The 22,455-nt window shown below is 51.5% G+C and overlaps 2 long non-coding RNA genes across 5 annotated transcripts in view; one reads left to right on the top strand and one right to left on the bottom strand.

Moving 5' to 3' along the window:
- Positions 1 to 102, bottom strand: part of LOC140914535 (uncharacterized) — a 77,907-nt gene extending 77,805 nt beyond the window's left edge. The window contains exon 1 of the long non-coding RNA XR_012159891.1: positions 19 to 102. This is a non-coding gene — a long non-coding RNA (uncharacterized LOC140914535). The remainder of the gene's footprint in view (positions 1 to 18) is intronic.
- Positions 103 to 305: 203 nt separating this feature from the next.
- LOC140914533 (uncharacterized) lies at positions 306 to 21,616 on the top strand. Of its 4 annotated transcripts, none has more exons than XR_012159889.1 (5): positions 306 to 461; positions 17,406 to 17,537; positions 17,650 to 17,939; positions 19,442 to 19,520; positions 20,134 to 21,616. It is a non-coding gene; the product is annotated as an uncharacterized LOC140914533 (long non-coding RNA). The 4 variants fall into 4 exon arrangements; XR_012159890.1 differs by having other exon boundaries at positions 306 to 2,277; XR_012159888.1 differs by lacking the exon at positions 17,406 to 17,537 and having other exon boundaries at positions 306 to 2,277.
- Positions 21,617 to 22,455: the final 839 nt, after the last annotated feature.

Raw genomic sequence — 22,455 nt, 5'->3', positions numbered from 1 at the left:
GCAAACCCCAGGTCCTACCTGAGGTTGTCAGCCTCGTCCTCTTCTCCCACTCGCCGGTGAGCTGAGGGCGAACAGAGGGCACCTGCCTCCGCTGCACTTGCCATAGCGAGCTGCTTCTGGCTTTGCTTTCCTCCGCTCGACCGCCCCCCTGCCCTGCTGAGGGGAGGAGGGGCAGGGGGAAGTGGGAGGGGGGCTCCTAGTGCACAGCCATCCTCCCTTTGCTTTACATCAGCAGGCTGCAGTGCCTCCCCCCTAACTCCGCACATGCTCGCCCGCTCTAAACCTGCCGCGCGCCCGTGGAGGGCTGCGACTGCAGAGCCGCGGCCTGCGCGACGTTCCCTGCCAAGAACAAAGCCCCTGCGCGACCAGCCAGTGGGGCTCTCCCGAGCGGGAGCTGCACCTGGCCTCCATCCCTTTTCCCTGCCGCCGCCCCGAGAGGCATTGCCGGGTCCAGCTAATGTGTAGGTGTAGAGCAGACCTCAGAAAAGACCGAGTATCTGAGCCGTGCAACGGGGCGGGGGCGGGGGAGCGACTGGAAAGATACCCTCCCTTTCAGCGCTTGGGAGCCCAGCACTCCTGTCCCTTTGCGGCAGGGGAGGGTGAGCCGGGAACCAAGCAAGCTAGGCCGTGCTTGCTCATCGCTGTGGCAACCCGCCGGGCGGGAAGGGAAGGGAAGGCTGCACAAAAGGGGAAAGTGAGCCCAGGACAAAGGCAGCCAGGAGGGGAACAAAACTGAGGGCTTGCCCTGGAATCTGACCCCCCGCCCCTCCCCACTCCCAGCACCCTCCTTAGATTGATTTGGTAGTCCCAGGCCTGCGCAGGCTGGGGGAAGAAAGTGCAGGGGTTGGGGAGAGGGTCTCGTTAACTGAAAGCTCAGCAGTCTCTGAAACTGGGGGCAGATGTCAAAAGGCTCTGTAGGGAAAGCCCCCAACCCAGCTTTTTGTGGAGGAAGAGGTATGGGGAAGGAGGTAATTTGCTTCCTGGTTTAGTAGGGGTAGGAAGCTGCTTGCCTACCCACCCATCCTGGGCCCCGAATTAGATCTGCATGCTGGAAAATGGCTGCAAGTGAAATTCAAGCCGTCCCTGCCCCTCAGGGACTGGTTCCCAGTTCATGGAGGTGCCAAAGCAGCTGGGGGGTGTTTGTGGACACACCTGGCCAGACCATGCATGGTGCAGTGTGCAACTCCTCCTTGTCTAGGTCCAGCCAGCATCATCCGCACCAAACACCTGCCTCCTGGTCAGCGGGGCCCTTTCCTGGTGCATGAAGATCCCCTCCCCCCAGCTCTGACAGCACAGGTAGAATATTAAGGCTCCAGGGTGGAACAAATTGAAAAAAAATATACATTTCCCTACTGTAGCTGTTGACAGTTGGTATAGTGTCAATTAAGCTACACCAATGTATACTAGCTGAGGATCCGGGCTCATATTTCCAGTTTGGTTACTATTCATTTTTCAAGGCAACATGCTCATGTACTATCAGGAAACTATCTTCCACGGCCTTTAACTTAATGATCATTTAATGATAATCTGGAGAGTGTCAAAGGGAAACACAGAAATATCAAGCTATTTTTCAACTGCTTTCTCTGATCAGCTTAAATAAATTGTCAGCCATATTTCAAGATTGTGGGCCTGGATCCTGAATGGGGCCCTTTGGGTACTACTAACACGAGGAATAATAATTAATTAGTTAATTAATTAATAGTATGGACATTGAAATGCTGTTGCTCAGAATTAAGCGTTGTGAGAGAGCTGGAAGCATTTTAATTTGGCTAATCTGAGGAGGCAGAAGACACTTTAGACACTTAAAAAGAAAAGGAGGACTTGTGGCATCTTAGAGACTAACAAATTTATTTGAGCATAAGCTTTCGTGAGCTACAGCTCACTTCGTCGGAGCTTATGCTCAAATAAATTGGTTAGTCTCTAAGATGCCACAAGTGCTCCTTTTCTTTTTGTGGATACAGACTAACACGGCTGCTACTCTGAGACCTGTCATTTAGACAATTAAGATCCCAAATCCCTCTCTTGATTGCCTATGAGCTCACCCCACACACTGAGCCCAGAGCCCAGCACCAGGAATGAAAAAGCAGGAGCTTAGTTGGGTTTCCCAAAAGAAAGGACCACAGGGAGTAGCCTGCTGAGAAGAGCACTGGCCATGGCAGGTCTGGCTTTCACTACAAAAGGCTTGGGAGCAACATGGGTCCGTCAGTCATCTGGACGTTATGCAGAAAGAATGTTCGTGCTGGTGCAACAACAAAGCCTGCAGCGAGGTAAATCTAGGTAGGTAAGAAGCTTTGGAGGTTAGCTGTTAATTCACAGGGCATAATGTATCTGTTAGCTGGGCACTTGTGTAAGGGGACTGTTGCCCCCTTACTAACATTCAGCGGGGGTGTTTTAGTTGCTAGCTCCCAGTACTAAAAAGGGGGAAGGGTCGATGGGGAATCAGGACCCTGAGACTGACAGCCCCCAGAAACAATGGGGAGAGGCCAATGCTCCAGGTCAGCCTGAATGACAGGGCGGGCAGGCTAATCAGGGAGTCAGGAGGCCAGGGAGGTCCTGTTGTCCATGTGAGCTGGAATTGCCTGAGTCAGACAGAGTGGGGCCGAGCTAAGGAGAAAGCAGGGGCCAGAGCTGAGCTGGGGAGCAGAGCCATGCCAGATCCAGAGGGACCAGAAAAGCGGCCCAGAGAGAGCAGACCCTGTCCTGGGAGCAGAGCTGCAGCCCCAAAGCCGGAGGCACAGCCCAGAGAGAGCAGACTTGCCCTGGGAGGAGAGCTGCAGCAGCCAGAGCCAGAGGGGCCAGAAAAGCAGCCCAGGAAGCAGGTCAGTGCTGGGAGCAGAGTCACAGAAGCAGCCTGCAGAGCAGACCTGTCCTGGGAGCAGAGCTGCAGCAACCAGAGGCAGAGGTGCCAGAGAAGCAACCCAGGGAGCTGGAGGCAGAGCAGCAGTGCAGAGACCGAGGGGTGGAGCTGGGGCTGGAGCAGTCTGGAGCTGGGTGCGGTGAGCAGCTGGGGAGACCGAGGGGGACCCTGGGCAGCGGGCCCAGCACCGGGAGACGCCTCAGCTAAGAGGCTCTGCAGGCCAGGCTTGGATCGTAACCCCGACAGGGCGGGGGCGACACTGGGAAGAAGGGTCCTACCACTTAGAGCCTGAGAGCGTGTGGCCACCACCAGAGCAAGTGTCCAACCCACAGTATCCCTGCAGCACAGCCAGGGCCTGAGACGAAGGCCTGGGACTTACAAGGAACAGACTGTGAACGGCCCTGACATTCCAGAGACACTGTTTGTGATGTTCCCTGTCACAGAGCAGGGTGATGTGTTTCATTTAACCTTTCCCATTTTTCCTTATTCTTTTTAAAATTAATTGTTGATTAAATAACTTGTATTTGCTTTAACTTGTATGTAATGGTCAGTGGGTCAGAGAAGTGCCCAGTGCAGAGAGAGTACCCCGGAGTGAGGACACCCTAGCCCCTGTCCTAGGTGACCACAGCAGGGTTGGGGGTCGAGCCCCCAGGAATCCTGGACCCAGCCTTGTTGGGGTTACGAGGACTCTGCCAGACAGGAGAGTGGAAGGGGAGTCCTCAAGGGCAGGGAGGCCACTCGGTAAAGGAAGTGGGAGCGAGGACTCAGATCCTTTCGCTAGCCCACTTCACTGCGGTAGTGCAGAAGCCAGGAAAGTTCCCCACAATAGCGGGACTATTCCCCTGCTTAAACTTGGACGGGCATAACCATTGACCAGAGTTCCCCCTCCTCTGGCTAGGTTCATGTTATAACTGCAGCTAGGACTCAAACAAGGAACCTTGAGTATCACAGGCAGCGGCTCTGCCTGGGCCAAGCCAGCTGGAGCAGAGCTAAACTTGGCTCAGCTGGGAGTTGCTCTTAAAGACAGCCTGGAGATTGGTAGCTTCCACACCAAACTCCAGAATACTATGGCTGTTCCCAGAGGAGGCTGAAGAGATCTTGTCCCAGCTGAGAGATGTGGGGGAGCTTTTTCCTGAAGGAAATGAGCACATGGCTGGGGAAAATGAGGGCATTTCCCCTATCCTGGGGTAAATCATCAGCTGGTGAGTCAGAAAGGTCGAGTCCTTGGTGTGAGGCCAGCATGCCGCTCCCTACGGCTAAGGGGGAAGACCCCATGAAGACAAGAACAAGCCACTTTAGGTAAGTGGACATTTGGCCACCAAACCTGGACTCAATTAAAATTTCAGTTCTGGGTCATTTCTGGCAACTTTTTTGATGTACAAAAGTCCCCCAGCCCTTCTGGGAGGGACCCACACAAGCTACCCAACTGAGATGGCGACTCTCCATTCGCCAAGGTCTGGGAGCCATGACAAGGTCTGAGGAGCCCTCAGCAGGGAGTGGATAGGAAGATCTTGCCTCATACAAACTGGACGTTCATCTCACTCTTTGATGGGACCCCCACCAGACAGGAAGGAACACACAGAACTTCTGATATTGTGGAGGGTCTTATAACAAACAATTCAGCCCTACTGCAGAGCTGGGGTTAGCGCTGGCATTAGGGGACCTAGCATTTACAGAACCCTAGGCTTACACTAAGGTCCTGATCCAAAGTCTATTGAAATCAATAGAATCTGGCCAATGGGGGCCTTGCTGCTCTGACCTAGAGCTGGGGACCTGGTTCTGGTCCACCTCAGGCCTTTTGCCCCATCAAAGAAGGTATCAAACACTCCATGTTGTCCTTAACATGGGATGTGAATTCCTCCAGCTCAGCTAGGTGGAGCACATGTCAACAGCACAGGCCAAGCAAGGCCACTCTTCATCTCTGCATGTGATGCTGCAGGCCTCTTCACGTCAGCAGGTGAGCCGAATGAACCCAAAGCTTTTGAGAACCGTGGAACTGGAACCAGCCTGTGGGCTTGGTGGATGTGGAGGGATGGGAGCATCAGTTCTGGTAACTCTAGGGGTAAGAAGAGAAGGAAGGGAGCACTTTGCCTTGCTGAGATTGCTGATGCAGCCCGCTTGAGCATAGAGACCTTCTACGCCAGTGCCCTCTTTTGGACTATGTGTCTAGGGTGAGGTGGTTGAATTGCCACTCCATTACACTGGGGTTATACTGGTGTAACTCTGTTGGCTTCCATTACATCATAATAAACCTGATGGAATTGGGTGGAGATTCCGGACCAATTCTCAACTGTGCCAAGTACCCTGGGTGAAGCAGAGAATTTGGGCAGTCATTAGCTGCTTCCTTATCCAGTGATCGCTTCCTTCTCTCCATAGTTCAGGCCCATCTTCCTCTCTTCTCCATCCTGATGGATTTTGCCAGGCCCAGCCGCTGTAAATTGACACAGAGGCTTTTCAGGAGTCGCAACATTGCCGTGACACAACACGATGCTGCTGCATCTGCTTTTCACATCACAATGCCATGTATGTACCAGATCATGCAATATCATCATGCAGTGTCACATGTTTGCATGCCTTTTTGTGTTTCCATAAGTGCAATCACGTTTCACTAGCCCGGAGGTTCATGGTGAGTAAATTTTAAGCTCACCCACTCAGAGTGAACCTGGAGCATTTACAGTTCTAAATCTCTCATCTGTTCAATCAGAAAAGAGAAACAGCGCCATATGTTCTACGTGACCATTCACAGCTAAAGGACGTGGCTTGAATCTTGGACTTTCAGTTTGACAATGTGAGTGAACAAGATTCATGAAGAATTCTGTCGAGTGATGCCCAACAAGAAGTCAATCTGAGATAATCGTGACCTGCTCACAAATATCACAGAAACAGGCCAAAGAGGCAAAAATGATGGGGGAAAAGGATTCATTCTGAATTATCTGCACATCAATGTTGTTAATAACAATCAATAAAAGGACCGTGCTATGTGCTTCTCTCACTTCCAAGGCCAAATCCTTCGCAGACATGACTGGCTTGAGCCTCACAAGTGGGCTGTGAGACACATGAATGAAATTCCCTGCTCTAGAGAGTAAAAGGCTGTTCAGTCTTCTCTCCCATTCAGTCAGCTGAGGCGGTCGCCAAGGCTGCAGTTGTGATGGCATTGTTTTTTGATGGACATCTCTTCTCTAGGAAGATGATGGAGCCCACCAGCTCACAGTTCACAGAGGGGCCACCAAAACAGTTGTCAGACACCAGCTTCCAGTCACCCTAACCTTGGCCAAGTCTCAGTCCGTGTCTTAGAGGGGAGAGGCTCCATATACCATTTCCCCCATCCCTGGAGCCATCTGGCCCACATTGCGCTGGGGGCATGTCTTGGCTGTGCCATCTAAAGCAAAGGTGTCGGGGGCCTAGCACTTTCATTCCTCCCACTTCGGAAAAAACGTTGGCCCGGGGAGATCAGAAAGGGTTCCTCTTCCTCCTCCTTTTCAGTGGCGTTTACTGCCACCCAAAGATTAAAACAATTGCACCATTTATTTGGTTCCTATTTCATAAACATTTAGGTAGCTGATTTCTCAGCAAGCCTCTGCTATCAATCAAACTTGCCCAAAGTCCTCCTTTGAGCCTGTGATTCCAAGAAGAAAGAAAACAAAATTGGACTAATTTATTATTCATTCGTTCATTAAGTCCGTATTAACCAGATATATTATAAAAGAAAACAGGATTGCGCCTTTTGATCAGGGAACTCTCTGCTCATGAATATTCAGCAGCTTCCTCCCTCCCTCTCATTTGCACATGCTTTGCTTCCCAGCCTGCATCTTTTGTGAGGCATCGGGCGCATCATTCGGGCTCCTCCGACACAGCTGATCTCCAACGCCGCATTTACATGATATTTAGGGGGGGATATGAATGGCTCCCCCAAGGCCCGTCTCTGTTCTCCAGTGTCGCACAGCGCAAGCTGTTAGCCAAGCGCTCCCGCTGCTTAGCCCATTAAAAACCATCAGACCAGAAACACTGCAACTCACAACGCATTTTTCTTGTCTCCTCACTGTCGTTGGGAGCGGCCTGAGTCTGTTTCCTCCCGCGCCCAATCTGCAGGGAACCTTGCTGTTCCCTCTGAGGTAATCATATTTTTCCATCCGTAGGTGTCAGTCTCCAAAATGATACCGGGCCTGATCCAAAGCCCTTGGAAGTCGGTGGAGAGATTCCTATTTATTCCCATTTGCTTCTCTGAGCTTCAGGGCAGGCAGAGAATGCACTGGGCTTGGATTCAGGATATGTAAGTTCTAATCCCCTGCTCTGCTACTGATCGCCCCTTCCTGCCTCAGTTTCCCCAAGTGCATATCCACGTTTGAATACATTGCCTTTATAATGTGACATCACCATGGGGGCATGATGCTTCACTGGTTACCACAGAGAAGGAGAGTGGGTGAAACATACAAATGGGACCCAGGATGCTGGGGCTCTATTCCTGGCTCCGTCACTGAGTTGTATGACTGTTGGCAAGTTACTCAGCTGTGCCGTGCCTCATTTCCCCACACCTGGAGGACAGTTGGGGAGCAAGGAATGAGCTCGGAGACTTAACGGAGCAGCTCCATTTGTGATCCTGGAGGTTGTCCCCTCCTTGAGTCCAGAATAGTGCTGAAGCACGTTGCAGGGAGGAGGGGGCTGAGAGGTGTATGGCCTGCTGCTGCTCGTCTTCTGCTGCTCATCTTCTTCTGGTGTAAACTGGCAGAGCCAAATTGACCACAGTGGTGCTACGCCCAGTCGTGCCAGCTGAAGGTTTGACCCTGGATGCCATTGCCCCAGCACCTTCCCTCAGCACCAGTATCAGAGCATGTGATTCACAGGTTTGGGGTGTTTGGTTGGCAGAAGGAAGCTGATGTCACTCAGGCTTTATGGCTGTTAAAGGGAATGCAAACAGACAGCAGGATGTGGTGGATGATGGGGGCAGGAGAACTGGGTGGTGCTGGTGGGATGGGGGAGGGTGGATAATGGGGACAGGAGAGCTGGGCGGTACCCGTGGGACGGGGCAGTGAGCGGACGACGGGGACAGGAGAGCTGGGCGGTGCTGGCAGGAGGGGGTGGGGGTTGGATGATGGGGGCAGGAGAGCTGGGTGGTACCCGCGGGATGGGCATAGTGTGGATGATGGGGGCAGGATAGTGGGCAGTGCTGGTGGGATGGGGCAGGAGGCAGCGATGGGGTGGGAGAGCTGGGTGGTGCTGGCAGGACAGGGCAGGGGGCAGCGATGGGGTGGGAGAGCTGGGTGGGGCAGAGGCCTGACAGTGGGAGAGGCGGACGGGGTGATGGTGCAGGATCAGGGAGCAGCACAAGGCCTGGGCCTGAAAATAGGAAAGAGGGCTGGGAGAGCGGCGCGAGGCCTTGTCCATGTTGCAGGACAGTGGAACAATGAGACATGGCAGGCCAGGGCCCGATGACAGGACCAGCACTGACGTGACTGGGCAGGGCACAGACAGCAGAGACGAGAGGGCCAGGCTGAGGAGGGAGTGACAGTTGCCTGTGGAACAGGGATCCTCATCCCTGCATCCTCCGTGAAGCTGATAAAGACATGGCGCCTTTCCCACCCCCTCCCCTGTGGGAGCACTCACCCTGCTCGGGTGCCTAGGAAGTCTGGTCCCGTTCTGTCCCTCCCGAGGCTGCTGGGACTGAGCACAGACAGGAACATTTGTTGTTTCCACAGTGTGAAAAAGCAACATATGTCTGCAGTTTCCACAGCTTGGGGAGTAGTGCTGGGAGGCAGAGCGCTCCCTGGGTGCTGCGTGTCAGGGACAAGCACGTGGCCTGCCGGGCTACAGGGAGACATGGGATAGTGCTGCAGGGAGAAGGAAAGAAATCTATGCACCAGGCCCCAGCTGCTGCTGGCCCCCCGCCAGCCACTGAGGGTGTGCCCTCTGCCTGTGGGTGTACAAGTACCATGGAGAGCTGGCACTGCAGGTGCCGTGGCAGTGGGGGCATTAGAAATGCAGTCAGATCCTGGACAGACAGACAGATATAGGGATGGATGGAGGGATGGACAGCGCGTGTGTGTAACAGAGAGAGACTCACCTCTTGCTCCATTTATGTGAGTGCACCAAACTCTGCTCCTAGGGTTCCCTGCAGGGCCCCCTAGTTCCTTCTGGCCGACAGGCCATGGCCACCTCTCTGATACATGGGCTGCATCTGCCACATGAGTCACCAGAACCGAGCAGCATCAGGCAGCACTGCTAGTGGGGTGGGCCCCCAGAACAGCTGTGCAGACCTGTGTGGGTTCATTGTTCCTACTGCCCTAGGAGGCCACAGCTGAATACAGGCCAGGAGATTTGTTGTGTGCATGCTGCCAGCAGCTCCTGCGCAATGGGAACTGTCGGTGACCAATATTACAGGCTCCTGTCAGCCTCTGTCTCCACCTCCACCATCCCCATCAGCTCCCACCTTCCTCCGAGAAACCCCTTTATCTAAGCCCCTGCTGCCTCTTCTGAACAAAGCGGGACAGTTTCAGCCCTGCCCCAGCTCCAGTGATAACCAAGTTACCTCAGGGCTCGGCGTAGACGGGCTCAGACTGTTTTGGTTGCCAGCCAGGGGTTAAGAATGCTGTCCTTTCTTCTTCGCCACATCAGTCATTTGCCCTGAGGGCCAACAAGTTACTTCACTGGCTCCCTGGGATGAAGAGCAGAAGGTACAAGAAGGGGGAAGAGTTAGCGTGCTAGTCCCTTGGCCTTGGGCTGGTTGGATGAGAGCAGAGAAGACTCTTAAGAGGCATGGACGGCTGTTGTATGGCTGTTCTTTCTCCTCCTCTGGCCTCACATCCCCAGCCTCTGTGGAATAGAGAGCACCTTTCCATGGTGATGGACATCTCTGCATCTTCTGAAGGTGTATGGTGGAACTGTCTGTAGCCTGCCCCACACCTGTGTTCATAGGCACTGACCACCGAAAAGAAATAGTAGGTGCTCAGCACCACTCGCCGCTGATCAGCTGTTCGGTGGCCCTGCCGATCAGCTCCTCCCTCGTCCTCCCAGCCCTCCCGCCCCCCATTGTTCAGCTGTTTGGTGGCAGGTGGGGGGAGGGGAGGGAGTGCTTGGGGGAGGGGACAGATCAGGATCAGGAAGAGGTGGGGTGTGGCAGAGCCTTGGGGTAAGGGGTGGGGTAGGGGCAGGGCCTTGGGGCTGAGTGGGGGTGGAGCATCCCCAGGGAAAGCTGAAAGTCTGCACCTGTGCCTCAAGGGAGAGCGGAGCAAAGAACTTGCAACTGTATCGTGTATTCAGTCATTTTGCCTTTTTTTTTTTTTTGCTCCATGGAGCAGGCACAGGCAGATGGTGCTTTCCTCGCATTTTCTTGTTACGCCACTAATTATTTCACAAATATCAGTTACGAGTGCCTGGATAGCCAAACTTTGCCTGGTTGCGATTTGGTCACTTGGTATTGTTTCCGCTCCCTGATTACCGGGGCGATGCTCAGCCAATCATTAGGTCATTGGTGCATGTGCCCTTTGAACCGCCTTCAAAAAATCACTTTCCCCCAACATTGGCAGAAGTAAACCTCGGCTGCCGGGTTTTGTTGTTTGGAAAGGCAGGCGCCCCAGCTGCTGGGACGCTGGCGTGACAGTCAGTGCTGGCTCTGCCAAAGATCTGTCATGTGACCTTGGGCAGGATCCCTCCCTCTGCCTCCATTTCCCCAAGTTCTCGTGAAGGTTTGAGTACTCGGGGTGATCTGTTGGAACTCTTCACCCAGCTCCAAGGTTTGAAGGCCCATTGAACATCCATTCGAAATGGGAGAGCGGAGGAATGGACTTTCAGTCACCCCAAAAGAAACCTTTGAGGAGGCACATGGTGAGAGCTCAGGAGGGCAGGATGGGTGTGAGGCCCTCCACCCAAGCCATCTTAGTCTGAGCGTGATGGGGACTGGTTGCCAGACTATTCCACAGCTTCTTTCCCTGCCCCACACGCCAAGCAACAGCCACCCTAGGCAGCCTGCTTCCTCCTCAGAGAAGGTTATTAGGTGGCTGGGGTGCTACTCATTGGCCTGGGCAGGTGTCCAGGAACACCTGCCTGCAAGAGCGAGGCATGGCTGCTGCATCCCAGGGGAAGGCAGCAACAGTGCACGAGAAGTGCCGCATTTCCATTTGAATGTGGCATTATTCCGCCCAGTTGGCCAGAGCTGCTTGGGATTGTTCTGCGACCCTGCCACTCTCAGCTCGCTGTTTAGACACACAAATCCCAGCCGCTTAATTTTGTGCACAATGGGGGAAGGAGATTAGGCAGTTCAAACACAAACAGATGAGCCCAGATTCGCCTTTTAATCAAAGCATCTTTACTCCACTTAATTGTGTTGTATGTGTTTATTCAGCTGCGGCACCACCACCCGCGCCCGCCCTCTCAGTCACTCCTTCCAGAGCCAGCTTTCCTCTAACACCTTCTGGGGAGATGTTAAGAGCCAGTGGCTTCCACACAACTGCTGCTCCAGAATTCCAGCCTGGGGTTCTTGCAAGTTCTTGCTTTCTAGGCCTGTAAGCTTCCTCCCCATTTCTCACACCATTAACCACGGTGCCATCTGCTGGAGCAGAGACAATTGATTTCCTGCAGCCTCCTCCCCTTCCCTGCAGAATTCCCAACCCTTTGCACGGGTGGCAGAGTTGCATGCCCGCTTTGCATGGGTGTGAGTAGCTACAGTGCCACTCCGGCTCAGAAAGGCTAAAGGCCTGCATCTCCACCTTGTTGTGCCAGGTTCATGCTGTGCAGGCAGGGAATTTTCTCTGCCATCAGTCAATTTACACTGGTAAAAAACTGGTGGAAGAGAGTGGCACATCAGGCCCTGAGTCTAGATGGAGTCCTCCAGCCAGATCCTCAGGTAGTATATCTCTAGTCAAAACAAATGAAGCTTAAACATGCATTGAAAGTTCATGGACCTACATCGATTGACACCAGCTGAGGATCTGGACTGTATAATGTAGGCCTTCTTCTGACCCCTAAGTGCTGCAACAATTGAGGTACTGTTTACATGCACTCTGTACTCATTTAGGCTTCCTTTGGCATAATTTACCGCCCCCACCCTTACTCCGAGGATGTAATTTACCACCCCCCTTACTCACCTACCACCTCTGAATTTGGCCTCCGGAGACTAAGCTCAGAGGGGAGTCCCAGCTGGGATAACCTATACACCAAGGGGTCAAAAGAGAGGAGTGGGGCAAGAAAGGTGTAAAAGGTGTAAATTTAAGCCCCCAAGTTCGGTGAACATCCACCTCCTTTTGCCTTGTGAGCTAGAGCAAATTAGATTCCTTGCACAGTGAGAGAGCGCATGTATGTAGCTCTAAGGGAACATAACTGGGTCTAGCTCAGGTCATGGAGATATTTAGCCTTGTGCTGCTTGTTTCCCTGTTTCAAAGTGGTAGGGTGACCATACGTCCCATTTTGGCAAGGACAGTCCCCTTTTTTAAGCCCTGTCCCTGATGTCCTGACTTTTTTGGCCAAAATGGGCATTTGTCCCTTTTGCCTTTGCCAGTTGCAAGTTGCTCTGATCAGTTGGCAAGAGCAAATGGAACAAATGCCCAGTTTTGCCAAAAAAAGCGGGTTGCACCCCCTTGGGGGGCATGGAGGAATGTTTGGGGAGGCCAGTGGTGACACGAGGTGCTGGGTAGTGGGGCTTGAGCAGTTTGTCCACAGAGGTGTGGGGGCTGGAGGGGCTCAGGCGAGCGATGATGCCAGGTGGCTCAGGCCAGCCCCATGTGGTGTCCTGATTTTGCTGTGGTAAATGTGGTCACCCTACAAAGTGGGGATACTAATTCCCCACTCATAGGGGTGTTAAGAAGGTTGATATGTGAATGTTTGTAGAGAGGTGTAGAAATGCAAAGAATTGCTATTATCATTCAACAGGAGAGACTGGATGGGGGGGGGGGGGTACGGTTGCCTACTGTCTAATTGCACAAACCCAAACACCCTTGTCCTGCCCCCGCTCACTCCAGCCCCCGTCCCTCTGTTGCTCGCTCTCCACCACCCTCACGCACTTTCACTGGCTGGGGCAGGGGGTTGGGGTGTGGGAGGGGGTGAGGGGTGCAGGCTCTGGGAAGGAGTTTGGGTGCAGGAGGGGGCTGGGGCAGGGGATTAGGGTGCGGGAAGGGGTGGGGGGTGCAGGCTTCAGCGGGGTGGTGCTTACTCGGGTGGCTCCCAGAAGCAGCGGCATGTCTGGCAGCGGCTCCTAGGCTTAAGGGTGGTCAGGTGGCTCTGCGCACTCCCCCTGCCTGCAGGTACTGCCCCCAGAGCTCCCATTGGCTGTGGTTCCCCATTCCTGGCCAATGGGAGCAGAAGAGTCGGCGCCCGGGGTTGGGGCAGCATGCAGAGACCCCCTGGCTGCACCTCCGCCTAGGGGCCAGACATGCCGGCAGCTTCTGGGAGCACCGTGGAGCCAGGGCAGATAGCGAGCCTGCCTTAGCCCCACTGCGCCGCCAGATTTTTAATGGCCTAAAATCTCCTGGATTGGCTTCAGTAGCCTCCGGGAGATTGAGCCTGATTCTGGGAGACTCCCAGCCAAACTGGGAGGGTTGGCAACCCTAGCGCGGGGTGGGGCTGGGGAAAAAGCTCTTCTCCAAACACAAATATCAGGTTGGAACACTAATAATTAATTCCTACAATAGCATGGGGAATGCAGAAAATGATGGGCCAAGCTTCTTGTAAAGATCTCCACAAAACTCCCCTTTAAGAGTCAGACCTCGAATCCCAGTTCATTGACTAACCTGGTTTACGTTAAACCAGTGCAACATGTGCAAACAAGGCCTGAGATACCTTTCTCTGGGAGGGAGGATGGTTGTGTAGTTGGGGCACTGTAGTTCAGAAATTCTGGGTTCCTAACTTGGGTGCAGTCTCCTGGGGTGACAGTATTTGGATGCCCAGTGGATTTACAAAAGCACCTAAATGACTTTCAGTGGGAGTGTACCAGGGCTGCCTGCCCCTTTAAGGGCCAAGGAGCCTTGGGTCAGCCAGCTGTGTCCAATTAGCTCTGCCTTGCTACACTGGCTTTGGGTGCAGGACTGAAAAGGAGCTTGAGCCAGTAATGCTCCAGCCAAGAGGGACTGGGAGGCCAGAAGCCTAGGAAACTGCAGCTGGCTTGAAGAAGCATGTGCAGGGAGCAAGCCTGGGGGAGTAAGGGAGCTGAACACAGCTCTGGGAAGGAGGATTGGAGACTCCTGACCAAAAGGAAGAAAGACACTGAACTGGGGTTGTGGCCTTGAGGACCAAACTCCTGATTCCCAGAGAAAGACTGCACTGAACCCAGCTCTTGCAGCTCTGGATTCAAGGAGACAGGAGGATAAAGGGAGACAGCCCTTCAGGGAGGTGAGGCTGTGCCCAGTGGAGTGAAGCATGAGTTCTGTTTTGTAGGTAGAAGTTCTACACTAGACCACAGAAGGGGAAGGCTTTTAGTGCTATGGACCAGTTGAGTTACTGAGGAGTCCAAGGGGGGAAACTGAGGCAGGGCACCACAGCGCCACCCCAGGCCAAGAGGGGGCACTTGGGAGGCGCTTGCACGGTTACATGGAGTTAGGCATCTAAGCCACTTACGTGTTTTTGTAAATGCCACGAGGTGCCTATGTTCAGTCTTAGGCACCGAAATACCTTTGTAAACCTGACCCTCAATATATCTAAGTCTCCATTCCTGGCTGCTGGATGAGTATAATAATGCTTCCTTTGTCTACCTGTGGTGACTATGAGCTCGCTGGAGCAGGGACCATCTCTCACTATGTGTCTTTATAGTGCCTGGCACAATGGGGCTCTGATCTTGGGTAGATACTACTGTCATACTCAGATTTGGGACAATTAAGCCCAGATCCTCAAAGGTATTTAGGTGCCATTCTCCTATTGATTTCAATGGGAGTTGGGGATCTGGACCTTAGATATACCAAGATGATGGGTGCCTCAGAAATAGCAGCACTAGGCAGGAAGCAGTTGGAGTAGGACAACTAGGGGGGAGGGATAGCTCAGTGGTTTGAGCATTGGCCTGCTAAACGCAGGGTTGTGAGTTCAATCCTTGAGGGGGCCATTTAGGGGATCTGGGGCAGAAATTGGGGATTGGCCCTGCTTTGAGCAGGGGATTGGACTAGATGAACCTCCTGAGGTCCATTCCAATCCTGATATTCTATGATTCTATGACAGCTTCTAGGGAACCTGCCACCTGTGGGTTGTTTCAGGAGAGCCCACGCAGATGCTGGAGTTCAGAGTACCAAGAGATCAAAGCACAGGAAGAGAGAAGATGTCTCAGAAAGCCGACTGCACTGAGGGCCTGATGTCTGGCGTTGCAGACTCAAAGAAGACCTGAGCCAGAGGACATCAAAGGCTGCTGCCAATGTGCATAACATTGGACACTCAGGAAATCAGATGGGGCTATTCCAGCAATGCTTTTATAGGTTGCAGCCATCATCAGCCCAGTCGCTCACAGTGAGAAAGTGATAGCAAGAGCTCTGGCTTCCATAAAACACCTTGTGGCCTTTATCTGGACCCGTCAATGTGGATTCAGCGAGCAGCAGTGGGGGTAGGGAGGGGAGGAAGTGATGAGAGGTGAGAAGTGATGGTGCCATGTCTGCAGCTAGGAAAGAGCAGGCTGGAGAAGTCTTGTCTGGGGCAGCCACTAAGGTAACCCTACCCCAATGGAAGTGCTAGCCAGAAATCCCCTGCTCCCTGCCCCCAACTTCACACCCATCAAGAAAACAGCAAATTGCCCCAGGTGGACCAAGTTGAAGCTGATTTCCAGCTACCTCAGAGAGAATTTCACTCAGGCAAATAGACAGTGGCCCTGTCCCCGAGCTGTAATGGCTGCGAGAAGGGAAGAGATGCTGGGATCCAGAGCAATTAACTTGTTTTTAATCACCTCAGCCCATATGTTCCTCATTTAGTCTGCAATTTGAGACAGAGGGAGAGAGACAGCCCCATTGTGTATGAGTGGCTGTGTGGGCATGTGAGTGTCTGAGAAAGTATAGCTCTGTGTGTGAGACAGAGTATAGGTATATGTGTATCTAAGAGTGGATGGATGGATGTGTGGATGTACAAATGCATGGTTGTCTCTGGGCGTGTGCAAGTGTGTTTGTGGATGTGTGTGACTATATGCCAACGTGTGTGTCTCTAACTTCTCCATCAGTGGTGCAAACAATGTCCCAAAATGCCCAACGTGTTAGGTTCATACTTAAAACACCCCTATATGAATCACTGAGTATTGCAAAACAGTCTAGCTTGCTCCAGATCCCTGAACAGAACTATCATGCTGGTAGACTATTTTGCTACAGTGAAATGCCCAAAGCTAAGGCAGACTCTTGCCAAACACAAAGTACAGTGCAAAGCCAGACAGAAGCAGCTGGGCAGTCACAGAGCAGAGGAAAGATTGGGAGAGGGGAGTCATGCTATTTGAGGATGTTCAAGGAGAGACTTCTTCAAATTACCCAGAATCATTACAGATTTTTTTATCACAATGGTGTGAGGAGAAGGTGTTGCGGTCTTGCCGTGTAATAACCTGCGGGTGGGCGCTAGTGACAGATGTAGAGCGGGGATGAAACCCCAAGACTGGGAAGCCCAGATCATACCTGCCTCTGCCAGGGGCTTGGAATCTGTCACTTTTGTGCTTTGGCAACATGTCTCCAGCTTGTCAGATCAAGAAAGAATTGAATTCAAAGGGGGCGGGGGTGGGGCGGGATTTGCGTATGCAGCCGTACTTGGATGCCTGAGAGTGTATAGATGTGTTTGTGTGTGTGAATAGATCTATGTGTCTCAGTATGAATAAATGTGCGTGCGTGTGTGTAGGGCTGTGTGTGTCTGGAAGAGTGCACAAAGATTTGTGTGTGTATATAACTGAGAGGTTAGAGAGCTGTGTGTATGTGTGTGCGTTCATTCTTCTGCTCACCTGTGCTGGAGAGAAGGGGCAGATTAGGAGAGGGGGCCCATAGCTAAACCGGAAAAATCCTCCTCTTATGATGCATCTTCACTGAAATCAGTGTAGTTGCACCAATGCAAGTGAAAGAGGAGTCTGGGCCCACAGCTGTAACATCGGCACACCCTGGCACTCCGTTCTGCTAGAGCTTGGAGCACGTGCAGAGGGTGTCTCTCTCTCTCTCTCTCCCTCGCTCTCTCTATTTGGCTGATCAAATAGAGTCAAACTGGACCCCAAAAAAATAGGCTGATTTTAAAAATGCATGACTTTGAAGTTATGGAAATGCAAGACAGCAGCAGCCAATGGAGCGTGTTGGCAAAGGGATTTTTTGTTCCCCCTTCCTTTGATTAAAATTGGGTTGCAATTCATTAATAAAGGAAGAGTTGTACTGAATAAAGCTCCATCGCTTGTATCAGGACAGAGCTGCATAATTAACCCAGCTCCAGTCTGATTAGATGGGGAAAAAAGGCTTTTCAGTTTTGGTGCCTTCTCATAAAAGCCCGACACATTTGCCTTCCCTTGCAGGGAATTGATTTGAGCTTATTTAAAAATGAAGCTTGCAGCACGGCATAGCGGCTTCATGGAGCTGTATAAAAAGTGCTCTGATAATATTTTATTCATCCCTCTCTCTCCTTCCCTTTGCTCTGGAAATTCCAGGAGCTCCTGGCAGTCTCTGCAGGCAGCTTGGGGAGAGGAGCAAGAATCCCCTTTTAGAAAGCAATTACACATGCAAGTCACATCAGTTCAAGCCAAACTGTGAGCCGGATCCCGTAGCTGATGTAAGTCCATGTAAGTTCTAGCCAAGTCACTAGAGTTACGGTTGTTTGCACCAGCTGAGGAGCTATCCTGTGTATGTTTTTCCCCCTCTTTCCCTCTAATTAATGTCCCTCTCCATTTGTAGAAACCAGCTCTGCAACACTCCAGGAGGGAGAAAGATAATAGAGGATTTCTAGGCCAGGTCCTCGGCGGATGTGAATGGGTATCAGAATGGTGAAGAAAGTGCAGTGGCCCCGATTTCCACCAGAGGAGGATCCGGCCTGTTTAATCTGATTGGAACTACCACTCAACTTCAAAGCATAATGGACCACACAGCTGTGTTTGCAGAGTCCCTGAGCTGGGTCCAGGTGCTCTTTGGGGCATGGATTACAGAGCTGCTGGAGGACTACCTGGCTCCAGCACAGAACCTGAGGGGTGAGAAAGCTCTGTAGTGCATTGTGGGGAGCTGGAGCAAATTGTGACCCAAAGGGTTTTTGCTGTGCAAACCCCAGTGTGTTTTCACTCTTCCTCCCAATTCCCGTCTCCTTTCCTGTATATTCCCACAGTGCAATCCACATTCCATCAGGTCTAGTCTGTATCCTGTGCATCCTGGAGGCGTTCTTTTCTCTGCCATGGTGGCTCATGTAAGTTGCTGGGCTCCACACCCTGGTGTGGTCTCCCTGTGGCTGGCGCTACTGTGGCTATGCAGGGAGGAACCCGCCCCGTGGCTGCCTTAGATCTCCTCTGACTGTGGCTCTGGGTGCGGTGAGGGAGAAGCACAAATCGGTGGGGAAGGGCAGGCAGTGGGCCAACCCATGGTTCCAGATTTTCCTCTTGTGCCAGTATGCAAGGGGGCATATTGTGTCCTGACAAGGGCCGTAGCAAAATACCTCCCCCATTCCCCCAAGGAGCTAGAGGGAAGTCATTGTGCCTCTCTGAGGCTCATTTCCTTCCTGGGACTCCCCCTGTGGGGCTGCAGTTACATGCCCCCTCCTTGCACAGCACTGAGCCCAAAGGTTAAGTCTAGCCCAGACCCTCCATACTTGCATCTCTAAGCATTGTGTCTCCCTGGGGAAACACCTTCTGAATGGAGTTCCTGTAACTCTCCTCCTCCTTGGTTTCCACTGGGTGACCCACACCCGCACAGTTGGGGGCCTGTACATCAGCACAGCTGCAGCCTCACCATGAGAACAACTGGGGAGGTGGGAGCATAGCCTGGAACACCATGCTGGATAACTCTATTCAAAGAGAGGAAGGCTGGCCCTGTGATTAAAGCCCTGGCCTGGTATGCAGGAGGTGGTGGTTCAATTCCCATTTCTGCCCCCAGACTGATTGACTGACCTTGGGGATGTCCTGTAATCTCTGTGCACCACAGTGCTCCATCCCTAAAATGTAGAGTATGATTGGGACGATGCAGTCCTGAACATGGGGGGGCCCTGATCTCAGTTGGTGACCTTAAGTGTTAGAGTAATATTGACACTATGAATAGACAGAATGGTGGTGAAAAACACCCCAGGCCTATCAGCGCTGCAATCGTAAATTCTAGGTTCTTCATCTGCTCGTGCAGACAGAGCCTATTACTATTTTCTGGACTGATTTATCCAATCAAGCGGGGAATGAAATCAATCTCTCATCTGATTTTAAAGTGTAGACTTTAGTGTGCAATTATATATTTTTTTTTAGGTAGCAAATTTAATCCAGCTGATGGCTTTCTAGCTGAGCACTGGTGGGGGACAAAAAGGAGCTGCACAGTCATCTTTAAATATCTTAGGTGCCATAATCCCTGTGTCTGGATCCCTGTCTCGCACCTTTCGTGTGTTTTTAATTTAGGCGTACAGTATTTATTAATTTTCAGCCCAACTGTTTATTCTGTCTTTAGCAAACCTTAACATGTTATGATACATTTCATAACACGTGCTGTTCTTTTATCGAGCCAGATGCAGCAGGGGCCAGCCCCGTGGGAGATGCCTGCAAGTCAAAACAGGCAAGAAAGTCAAAACTAGCATCAAATAAAGGGTGAGCTTCTCCTCAACATGCAGTGCAAATCATTGCCAGCCCTGATAATCCACTCATTTACACCAGTTTTGCACTGCTGTAGCTGCATTCATTCCAGTGGGGTTACTCCTGATTTATGCTGGCCCAAGTGAGGAATTGGCCCCAGGGGGGTGGAGCTACATTGATTTACGATAGCATCAGATCTGGCTCCAGGTGTCTGTATTTGGTAACAAAGGTGGATGGGGGATGTTTCTCAAGGGCTTCCCCCAGCAGTGGGCTCCACCACCAGGTCCTGGACCCTCTGGATAGATCGGGGAACCCGTGGATTGTTGAGACTTTGTATGAATTCAGTGCTGGTGGAAGATGCTGAGATGGCAGCCCCGTGTGCCTGAACTCCCCTTTTTATCCACAGAATAGAAAGTACAGACTTCTCCTGCCTGGCCAGTATGCCTCAACCCTGAGCGGGAGGGGGAACTATCTGCAGGGGGAGAGTACAGCTTGGTCTCCATGGCCCATTCAGTCCCTGATCCCTCTGCTAAAATAACTGCTAAGGGGCTGTTTAACACCAGCTGTGGTAACTGTAGCTGGGCTGTGTGGGCTCTTATAATTATTTCTTTTCTCATTGTATCCACAGTGTGCTAGGCACTGCACCCTGCCACCCCACACACCGGAGGGCACTGCCATTGCCTTGAAGAGCTTAGAATCTCGGCACTTGCCCCAGTGACAACTTGATGGACATACCAAATGCATTGCACGTGGGCAACCAATTGGGTCACTCATTTGTCCTGGTCTGGATTTGAGTGGACACCCTATAGGGGCATCATATACCCAATCTGCAAACCAGCCCCAGTTTTTCTATTTATCTTAATGCAGAAGACATTCTAAAAAAAATGACAGCTGTTTCAGTGATCTGACCTTTTCTGAGAAACATTCATTGATGCCTGGAGAATAAATTATAGGGCGCAGTCTTGCCTGGAATGGGGATGGGATTGGGGGGGTAAGCTGGTGGGCCTTTTGGATCACTGGTTTCTATGATGATTCTACAGTCTTTCTCTGCGAAGGTCACCAGTGTATTGCAGAACATTCATCCAACCATCCATAGTGACACCTTGGTGTTCGTCATTTAGATTTCTGCAACACATTTTCGCTGACCCTGCCTTTCTCCCCATGTTGAAGCTAATTTCTCCATTGATTGGTTCTTACTTGGTTTAAAAATAGCTGGTTTGTAGCACAGAAGGGTAAAATTAGCAGCTTGCACTTGCTTTTACACAGATTTACAGCTGTTACAGAAGAGAGATGTCGGGTCTCTCATAGCCTCACTGCTTGCACTAAACTGCTACCTTGTTCCGGAGCCTTCTCCCCAAGTCCTGATGACCTGACTCTTCCTATTAGCTTCTTTCATCTTAAGACTGATCTTAGAACATACTCTGACTCTTTGTACCTGGGGGGAACACGCAGCACCCCAGTGTTCATCCTTGTAAAATGATTGTGTGGTATCCAATGCAAAGTTTGTCATGTCGGGTGACTTCGGAAGGCTCATAATGCACTGAGCATTGTTGTTACAGTAATGTTATAGGTTTATAATTTGATGTATGTAGTTATGAGGCTGAAAATGTATCCTCATGGCTTAAAATAAGCCTAGGCAAAAACTCTCCAAGAGCAGAGAGTCAGTTCACACCTCATCAGGGCAGGTATGGGACAAACCCAGCCCAGCCTCACAGGAACAAAGGACGCTGGCCTAGGCAGCAACAAAAGGATCTGTGGGACTCTCAAGTGAGTCACCCCCCTTCCTTTGGCCAGTTTGGGACTGCGATGAGGTAATGTTCACCTGACTCTGAAGGGAGGAGGGGACAAAGCCAAGAGAGAAGAAAGGACATGATAAAAGGGAGAGACTTTGCCATGCTCTTTCTCTCTCTTTCTCTTACATCTACAGACACCACACGAAGTGACTGAAGCGCTGATCAAAGGGGAGAGCCTGGCTGAAGAGCAACTAGCCAGCCTGTGGCGAGAAGCATCTAAGTCTGTAAAGACATTGAAAGTGTTAAGATCAGCTTAGACTGCATTTTGCTTTTATTTCATTTCACCAAATCTGACTTATGTTTTGACTTATAATCACTTAAAATCTATCTTTCATAGTTAATAAATCTGTTTGTTTATTCTACCTGAAGCAGTGCGTTTGGTTTGAAGTGTGTCAGAGGCACCCCTTGGGATAACAAGTCTGGTACATATCAATTTCTTTGTTAAATTGATGAACTCATATAAGTTTGCAGCAGCCAGGAGGCATAATTGGACACTGCAAGATGGAGATTCCTAGGGTTGTGTCTGGGATGGAGATATTGGCTAGTGTCATTCGGTTGCAAGTAGCTGGGATCAGCTTACATGCCAGAGGCTGTGCGTGAACAGCCCAGGAGTGGGGGTTCTCACAGCAGAGCAGGGTAAGACTGGCTCCCAGAGGCAAGAATTAGAGTGACCTAGCAGATCACCAGTCCAGATAATACCAGAGGGGAACGTCACGTATACCTACAGAAAGTAGGCCACATCCTGAAGTCCTTGGTCCTTGAGCAGGCAATGGGTGTTTTGACAAAGGACTTAGAGAGGACTTCCGAATTCAGACCAGTTTCTTTCCCAGCAAGCAGATTGCTTTTGAATGGACAACTGTTTTTTGCCCTGTTTCCTACCTTAGAGAAGTGATTAACTCTGAAAAAGACTCCTGGCCAAACTCAGTCCTCCATCTCTGCAGATTCATGTACAGCTGGCATCCTCTTCTGGGGCAGGATCTAAATTTCTGGTGGTCTCCAAATGAGTCAAACTTTCAGCACTGCTAATGGGCCTTCATGGGTAACCTGGTAAACAAAGAATGAGCCACCCTCTTTATGGGTAGTTAATTCAGTTCTCATGAAAAAACACATCAGCCAAAATCAGCTAAGCTCTTTCAGAGGAGATGTAAATCCAAGGC

This window comes from Lepidochelys kempii, chromosome 7 (genome assembly GCF_965140285.1).
Source record: "Lepidochelys kempii isolate rLepKem1 chromosome 7, rLepKem1.hap1, whole genome shotgun sequence".
In the NCBI taxonomy this organism is placed as follows: Eukaryota; Metazoa; Chordata; order Testudines; family Cheloniidae; genus Lepidochelys; species Lepidochelys kempii.
The sequence above is the reverse complement of the archived record's forward strand: the minus strand, read 5'-3'. Positions and strand labels throughout refer to the sequence as shown.